The following is a 10,108-nucleotide window of genomic DNA, read 5'->3' as shown; positions in this document are numbered from 1 at the left end:
TGATGTTAAATGCCATCAGGTTGGTTCTAGCACATTGCAATCCTATAAAATGTTTTAATTCTTCAAGAGAACAGAAAGTCTTATCTTCCTCTAGCAGACTGTCTGGTGAGCTTCAACCACACACTTTGTGGTTCACGATACAGTGCTTATAGTATGGTGTTACTGTAGTGATATTCACTACCAAATAGATATTGCTAGGTAGAATAAAGATTAGCACATTAGTATTTAAGAATAATGTATCCCACTAACCATGACTGAGATTAAATAGTTGCAAAAGTTTTATTTTAATTTTATGTTGCATGCTGTGGAATTGTTTCCAACTCATAGTGAACCTGTATAGGGTTTCCACGGAGCAGTTGGTGAGTTTGAACCAACCTTGTGGTTCAAACCAACTTTGTGGACCAGTGCTTTATCCCACAGTGCAATACTAGAACTTACTTTTACAGAAGGGTTAAACGATATTGATTTTAAAAGAACACAAATGAGTTTTTGATCTTAAATATCAGGCATACCATCACTTCTGGTGTGGTGCTGTAGGATCAGCACTGTACTCCATACCACAAGGTCAGCAGTTCAAACTTACCAGCTGCTCCTTGGAAACTGTATACAGGGTAACTATAGGCCGGAACCAACTCGATGGCACTTAACAACAACATCATCACTCCAATGGAAAACTCAGAGAAAAGTGCTATGTATTTTCAAAGTTATTTTCTAGCATCTCAATATTTGAAATATTAATTATAGAATTGCCAGTAAAAATAGGATTTGAATTCCATGGGGCAATAGGCTAATAAAGAAGAATTTTTAAAAATGTTTTATTGTGAATTATGTAATAGTTTACATGGGAGCACATTAATTTTACATTCATCCTATTGTATATCATTTCATTGCTATGGTTACAATCCCCTCCATGCATCATCAACCGACCAAAGGGTATACACTATAAGCCTACCTCCTGGTTGTCAGCACATAATACCTCTGTCTTTCTGTGTCTGAAGTCCCCAACTGCTCCATCTCTCCACGTCATCGTCTCTGCCTCCATCTCAGGCATCACTGCTTCTCTGGGTAGGGTCCCCCTCGCTGCTCTTCTTCCTTGATGGTCCCAGGGACCTCTGCTCATAGGCTGAAAAGTTTATCACTCCCCTCCTTGCTAAAAAACATCTACCTTTACATTTCTAACCCTCACAATCAGTCCTGATAACAATTATTCACTATTGTATCACAAGAGACCCATCCACATTGCATTTCATCAGCCCCGCCTAGACAGATGGTATATAAAGTAGTATTTTAAACATGTTTACAATGATTGGGGCACATTTTGTATGAGTTTTAAGAATCGTCTAGCTTTCTTTGTTTTTTAATGTTTCTGTGTGATCTCAGAACAAAAGTTTGAGACTTATCCATGTATATCTTATGATGTCTGAACTTGTCCTTAAATTACAAAAGATAAGTCCATTTCCTTTGCTGCTGAAATAACTTTCATATTTCTTCTCAGGTCTCTTTTTGGAGAAAGTCAGTTAGAATTTTGGATCACATAATGAAGAATGATACTGATGTGAGTCTTTGTGTGACATTGTGGGTTAATCTGTTGGATTTCGAGGTCAGCTTGAACCATAAGATCAGTGGTTCAAGCTCACTAGCTGTTCCTTGGAAAACCTATAGAGTCGCTATTAGTTGGACCCGACCCAACTGCACTTGACAGCAATAACAACATAATGAAGAGTAACTTTTACTTAATTGATTTATTTTTTCCAACACAAATATAGTTGGACAGTGGACCAGGATAACTGCACAAAAGTGACAGCGTTCATTCTCATAGGCTATTCAGACGTGCCTGATCTGAGGGTCTTCCTCTTCCTGTTGTTTATTTTAATCTACGGAATCATGATGTTGGGAAATCTGGGTATAATTACAGTGACTTAGGTCAGCTCTTAGCTACACACCCCCATGTACTTTTTCTTTAGGGTCGTTATGGGTCAGAAACGACTGGACAGCAATAACAACAACAACATATAATTCTGCAAGTGATGCTTTCATCTCTCTAACCATTTCCTGATGAATTCTGTACTCTTCTATTTACCCCATGTCAAAACGGGAGTTTTGTATGCTCGAAGGTCTCAAACTGTGTTCCTTTTAAGTGATCTTTGAGTTTTAGGAAAAAAAGGAGTCTGAAAGGCAAGATCAAGTCTGTAGCATTGGTGGGATAAAGTTTCCCAACAAAATTATAGTAGGACAACCTTTCTAATAGTGATGTTAGACATGGATGATCAATACATTTGCAGAGAAGTTTAGTTTACTTTTTGTGTGTCTGTGATTTGGAAAAAGTTGATCTCCTTTTGTGAGAGAATTGATAACATTAACATAACTTTTACTCCAATGAAATTGATACACATACAGTACTGTTAAGTTGGCCACAGTTGTAAAACTCACTGCTAACAGAGTCAGAGCAATTCTTTAAGAACCCACCAAACTGAAAAAGAACTTTCCAAGTAAATACTGACATAAGCGATCATGTTGTTCATTCTCAAATTTTGACGTTCCAGATTATTGATGGAGATCCCTTTATGGGTTAAGTTTAAACTATATTTTTAGTGTTCAATTTTTTTATCTAAATGAGTTTTGAAAATATATGCACCCCTGGAATTTCAATTTATGTTTAAATAGGAGAAAAATGTAAAATCTCTGCTGTATATTATGGTTAATTTAAACTACATGAAAAAGATCATTTTAACAAACAGATGTATGCTTTTCTTTATTTTCTTAAATTCATACTTCAAATGATCATTCCCCATAGATACTGTCCACCACTCAGCTGTCAGCTTGTCATACAGTGGTGGCTTGCATATTACTGTGATGATGAAAGCTATGCCAGTAGTATTTTAGATATTTACAGGGTCATCTTTGTAGAACATGCTTCAGTGAAGCTTCCAGACTAAAATAGAATAGCAAGAAGGAGAGGAAAGCTACTTCTGAAGATTAACCACTGAAAACCTTATGAATAGCAGCAGAATAATGTTGTACATTGTGTCTAAAGATGAAAACATTCTGAAAAACAGGAAAGCAGTATCAGATATAATACCTGAAGATGAGCCCTTAGGTTGGAAGGCAATCAAAGTAAAACTGGGGAAGATCTGTCTCATCAAAGTACACTTAACCATGTTGATGTGAATGGAATAAGGGTTAGGGAACCTTCATTTGCTCCTGGAACATAACTCAAGAAAAGAAAATCAGCTGCAAATATCCATTAATAATTAGAAAAGGGATTGTATGAACTATGAATCTAAGAAAATTGGATGTTTTCAAAAATAAAATGGAATCTAAACAGGTAAATGTCCATTTTGCATCCGACAATCATATGGTTTACTATGTAAGGGAACAAAAACCCAAGATAAATGGTGTTGCTTTTATTGTCAAAAAAAAAAACAAAAAAAAAACCCAACAACATTGTAAGATCTAGCTTGAAGTACCTCTGCTTATGATAGAATAATATTCATAGCCTACAAAGAACAGCAGTTAATACCACTATTATTCAAATCTATATACCCACCAATCACACCAGTGATGATGAAACTGAAAAATTCTACCAGTTTCTTCAGTCCAAAATTGGTGAAACATGTAAGCAAGATGCATTGATAATTACTGGTGACTGAAATGTGAAGGTTGGAAACAAAGATTATCAGAATGTATTTGGAAAATATGAGTTTGGTAATAGAAATGATGCTGGAGATCACATGATAGAATCTTGAAAAACCAATGACTTATTCAATGCAAATACCTTTTTAAACAACATGAATGGCAATTATAAACATATACCTCATCAGATGGAATACACAGAAATCAATTGACAACATGTGCATGAAGAGATGATGGAAAAACAAAATACCATCAGCCAAATGAAGGCTAGTAGCCGACTGTGGAGCAGACTGTTACTCTATCATAGGCAAGTTCAGGCTGATGTTGAAGAAAGTAAAAACAAGTTCATACAAGCCAAAATATGACCTGGAGCATATCCCATATGGATTTATTGACCATCTACAGAAGAGATTTGATGCATTAGACATGAATGACAGAAGACCAGAAGATAAGTGGGAGGGCATCACAAACATCATACAGGAAGAAAGCAAAAGGTCATTAAAAAGACTTGAAAGAAAGAAAAGATCAAAAGGGATATCAGAAAAAAACCTCTGAAACTGCTCTGCAATGTATACATGATAAATCTAATTAAATAAATGAGGAAGATAAAAACAGAACAGAAAATTTCCAAGGGAAATTTTTGAAGACAGTGTCAAGTATTATAATGAATTGTGCAAAGACCTGGAGTTAATAAACAAAAGACAAAAACACATTCAGCATTTCTGAAGCTGAAAGAAATTAAGAAAAAAAATCAAATCTTAAGCAATCAATATTGAAGTGTTCCATGGATAAAACTGGAAAAGAAGATGGAAAGTATGCAAGGAATCCTGTACCAAATTGAATGGTTGATGCTCAACCATTTCAGGAGGTAACATAAGCTCAACTATAGATGATACTGAAGGAAGAAGTCCATATGCACTAAAGATACTGGTTATAAACAAGATTCCAGGAAGTGACATCGTAAACTTTGAAATATTTTAACAAACTGATGCAGCAATGAAGGCATTCATTCATCTATGCCAAGAGATTTATAAGTTCAATCTAGCCAAACAACTGGAAAATATCAACATTTGTGCTCACTCCAAAGAGAGGTGAACCAAAAGAATATGGAAATCATCAAACAATATCATCCTTATCACCTGCAAGTAAAATGTTGCTAAAGATCATTACAATACAGCTCCTACAATACATTAACAGGAAAATGCCAGGTATTCAAGCCAGATTCAGAAGAGGACATGGAACAAGGGATATCATTACTGACATCAGATGGATCATGGTTGTAAGCAGTTTATACTAGAAACATGATTACTTGTGCTTTGTTGACCATGCAAAAGCTTTTGACCATGTATATCAGGACATATTATAATAACATTATGAAGACTAGATGTTTCAGAACTTGTTCATAGACCAAGAGACAGTTGTTCTAAGAGAAAAAGGAAATGGTGGTGGTTGTATGTCCTTGAGTATGTTCCGACTTATAGTGATTATTTTTGGGTTTCTAAGGGTGTAAATTTTGATGGGAGTATGTGATGCTCTACTCCATGGCACTTCAAAAACAACATGCATTAAGTTATGTTGTTTTTGAAGTGCCATGGAGTCAGTTTCAATGCATAGCAAGCCTGTATAGGGTTTCCAAAGAGCAGCTGGTCAGCTCGAACCACTGACCTTACAGCTTAAATTGATTTTTCAGTCCAGCCTATTAACCTATAGTACCAAACATGGACTCCATATAAGGTATACCGGGTTCTAAAGCTCTGATTGGTTAGTTTTGTCCTCCAGCTAGGTTTAAAAGGTGCCATCTCAGAAGGAGAGACAGAAGATTCAAGGACCATCAAGAAGGAAAAGCACAAGTGAACCATGAGACCCCTACCTAGAAAAATAGTAACAACAGAGACAATGACAAAGGCCATGGCAGAGACGATGGTAGAGGTGATGGACATGGCATGCAGAGACAGAGCAGCTTCAGACTCTAGGCATATGGACTGAGTAAAGCTGAGTGCCTACAAGCAGGAAACGGCCTTGTAGAATGTGTCTTTTGGGCATTCACACATTGGCTAAAAGAACTTTGTTACATTTGGCCTTGTAGGGCAGATGCAAGGGATCACAAGGCTGAGAGGCTGAAGACAAGAGTCAGGCATGCCTGCAATGTGGCTGACAAGAGGTATTCTTGACTGGAGAACTGCCGCATCTTGAGTTGGTTTTGATCATGACTTGTACCCTGTTCACTTTCCTAATAAACTTCATAAACATTAATACTGTTATCAGTGTTGTGTGGCCCTTTCAATGGCTTATCAAACCCAGATGTGAAGCAGAGAGTGGTGTGGAGGGATGGTTGGTGTCAGGACAGGTTAAAGAAGATTGTAGGGGGAAGCATGTTTTACCTCTACTTCGTAGGAATTGGTTTGAGGCTGATGTTAAGTTGGACTTTCTTTCCCTCTTATGAAGTCAGGGGAGGTCAGACATGGCTCTTACATGGTTAGGGGAGAGCTGAAAGATTCATTTTTTCCCAAAGAAGTCACTGGTGTATTTAAACTGCTGATATTCAGTTAGGATTTTAGCATGTAACGTACCTTACTACCAGGGCTCCTAACAAGGTGATACTTAATGGTTTAAATTAGAAACAGTGTGCACCAGGGTGTTATTTCTTCATCATATTTCATCAATCTGTATGTTGAGCAAATCATCAGAAAACAGCATTACATGAAAAACAGTGTGGCATGAAGATTGGAGGAGGAGTTATTAACAATCCAAATATGCTGCCAATACATGTTACACATTTCTTGCTGAAAGCAAAGAGGACTTAAAATAGTTACTGATAAAGAACCAACCTTCAGTTGTACCTCAATGTAAACAAAACAAAAATCCTCACAAGTGGATCTACAGATAACATCAAGATAAATGGATAAAGATTTTAGTTGTCAAAAACTTTATTTTGTTTGTATCTTCACTCATGGAACTCTAGTGTAGTGGTTACGAATCGGACTGCGAACCGGAAGGTCAGCAGTTCGAAACTACCAGCTGCTCCGCGGGAGAAAGATGAGGCGATCTGCTCCTGTAAAGATTTACAGCCTCGGAAACCCTATTCAGGGTCGCTATGGGTCGAAACCGACTCGACGGCATTTAACAACAACAACAACAACAACAACAACAACACACTCATGGAAGCATCATTCAAGGGACTAAAGGATATATTGCAACTAGGGAAAGTAAGAAAAGAAACACAAGACCTCTTTATAACGTGTTTAAGAGCCAAAGCATCATTTTAAGGAATAAAGTATGCAAAGGAACTCTGGTAACGTAGTGGTTACGAATCGGGCTGCGAACCGCAAGGTCAGCAGTTCGAAACTGCCAGCTGTTCCGCGGGAGAAAGATAAGGCTTTCCGCTCCTGTAAAGATTTACAGCCTCAGAAACCCTGTACAGGGTCGCTATGGGTCAGAACCGATGGCACTTAACAACAACAACACAAGCCAGTTGTGTGGTGCTGTGGGCTAACAGGTCAGACTTCAAAGTTGTTTGAACTGCAAGTTGGGTGGTTCTAGTTCACCAGCCACTCCTTGTAAACACTATTCAGGTCATATGGGTCAGAATCCAGGGCACTTAACAATAACAACAACATAAGCCATTATATTTTCAATAGCCTCATTGGCATGTGAAAGAATGACAATGGATAGAAGGACCTAGAAGAATTGACACATTTAAATTATGGTATAGGAAAATAACATTGTAAACCCACTGAAATGCCAGAAGAATAAACAAATCTGTGTTTAAAGAACTATAGCTAGAGCACTCCTAAGACATATAAAGAGTGAGTTCTCTCATACTTCAGATATATTATCAGGAGGGAACCGTCTCAGGAGAAACCATCATGTTTGGTAAAGTTGTGAATCACAACAAAAGAGGAATACCCCTAGTGACAGTGGCAGCAGCAATGGGCTCAAAAATAACAACAACTGTGAAGATGGTACAGGACTGGAAAGTGTTCTGTACTTCCATTCTGCATAGGATCAATGAGTCAGAACTGAGTCTATGAGTCAGAACTGAGTCAATGGCATCTAACAACAACAACCTCCACAAGACTGTCATTTGACCTTCTGATCTTGATTTCATCAGATTCTACAGCTATGTAAGTCAGGAGAAGCTTCCAGTGTGACATTTCACCTGCACGTTTAGAACTTGTCTGCTGCTACATCTGTGTGAGTCAACTCCTTAATATAATTCTGATTACCTCTCTCTTTACAGATTTTGCTTCAGAAGTTTTGATTCTCTAGAGAACCCAGCCTAAAATAGACTCATACCCCATAGAGGTCTATAATTTGTTGTTTCCCACGATAGGGTGGTATTTTTTAATTATTGATCTACATGGATTAGTGTTTTGTTCAGTGAACTTAAGGAAAATGGCCCCAGGGACACCCAAAGAAAAAACATAAAACCTGTAACATTTTACATCAGAGCGTCTTCAGAAAGGGGAAGCTATGTCTATCCTACTGGTAGGTGGTTTGAATTATAGTCTGGTGTTTAGAAATGTACTTGAATGATGTGTTTTGCAATATGAAGTTTTTAGATTTTTCATGTAGGTAATTCAGTATGTGGAAAAATGGGGACTTCATGAGGGGGCGGGTGTAGGATTAAACAGATTCTTTTTAATTGATTTTGTAGCCCTCTCTTCCTTAGAGAGTGTTTTAAGGAAATGCATGTTTGGATCACCCCTTTATGAAACAACTTTATCTTTGACTATTAACAGACAATCTGGAAAGGTAAATGGGAACACTTTTATCTGCATACCAAGTATTCCGTCATAAATGAGAATATAAAACAATGTAAATATTCTTGTTTCCACTTTTTCCTCTCAAACAAGCTCTCCCTACAGAATGGGTAAAGACCACATACTTGGAGGTTCTCTTGAATATCTTCTTAACAGCAGAGATGGTAGTAAAGTGTTCTCCACTCTGCTCATGGCATGAAAGATACGACAACTACCTCTGAAGCAGAGCAGAAAATTATTTGAAGTGCACAAAACAGCTTGAAATGCTGATCTAAGACAGAATTTATTTGCTTTTAGATTATCAGTATTTGGACAAGATCATTCTTTATTGTTGGTTTGGGAGACGTCCTGAGCATTGCAGGGTATTTAGTAGCATCACTGGCAACCACCCACTAAATGCAAATAACAACCCACCTCCTTGTTACGATAACAAAATGTCTTTTGTTGTTTGCCATTGAGTTGGTTCCAACTCATAATGAACCCACATAACATTTCAAGCTGTCAGTCTTTACAGAAGGAGAAAGACTCATTTTTCTCCTTATGTGGAGTGGCTGATGGATTCAAAACTCTGACACGCTGATTAATAGCACAACATGTAACCCAGCATGCTATCAACGCTCTAAACATTGCTGAATACCTGTGAGTACCAAATCACTCAGTTTCCAATCACTATTCATTGGGGAATCAACAATGTGTCTTTTTAACTTTAGAACTGAAAACAATAAAAGCTGCTACCTACTTTGAAAGCAGGGATAGTACTGCTTTCTGGCCATGGTAGAGAAAAATAGATATCCAACTCATTCCTTGCTTTTACTCGTATTTCTTTATGTACTTATCTTTCTTCTTGCTAAAATCAGTTGAAGGATAGGGAAAACATTTGATTGCGTTTGTTTCTACTCCAAAGTTTCCTTCCTCAAGAAATACCCTAGTAATATCTCTACAATGTTGTATTTATTTATTAAGAGATGGAGAGAAGAGATTAGATTGTTTTTCCCATCTTTGCCTTTGCTTTGTGTCCTAGTCCATGAAGCCAACTGTCATTTTTGAAAAAAACTAAAAAAAAAATTGCTCTTTCCCCCCCCTACCTCATGATATTTATGCTTTGCATTAATCTAGTCCAGTTTATACATTTGTCCTAAAACAAATAGGGTGAGGATGAAAGAAGTTGTGTATACAAATATAATATTCAGCCTATGAAATTCATTTTTCAATTTAACATTTTATCAAAGTCATTTTCATACCATTGGAAAATCTTCAAAAAATCCTTTCATAAGCTGCATTATATTTGTATGGAATAATTTTCCTGTCCCTTCAATTGACACTTAAGTTATTACTAAGCTTTAATATGAAAAGCAACACTGCAATGCAATGGTAGGCATTTTGATTAATTATTAGCAATATGCATCTTTGTTAGAGTACCATGGCTCCATATAATTAGAATTGGACTGTGAACTACAAGGTCCACAGTTTGAACCCACCAGTCACTCCAAGGGAAAATGATAAGACATTCTAGTCCCTCGAAGATTTTTTTTAAAGCTCCAGAAACCTTGTAAAGGGTATCTAAGAGTTTGAAACCACTTGAAGGCACTTAACAACACAACAATAAGATCTTGGACTAATTCTTTCAATGCATTCAAGGCAGGTCACATAAAATAGGTCTTACCAGGGATATACATTGTGATTATTTTAAAGTGCCATCGAGTCAGTTCTGA

This window comes from Chrysochloris asiatica, unplaced genomic scaffold (assembly GCF_000296735.1).
Source record: "Chrysochloris asiatica unplaced genomic scaffold, ChrAsi1.0 scaffold00597, whole genome shotgun sequence".
Lineage (NCBI taxonomy): Eukaryota > Metazoa > Chordata > Mammalia > Afrosoricida > Chrysochloridae > Chrysochloris > Chrysochloris asiatica.
This window is presented reverse-complemented; position numbering follows the sequence as displayed.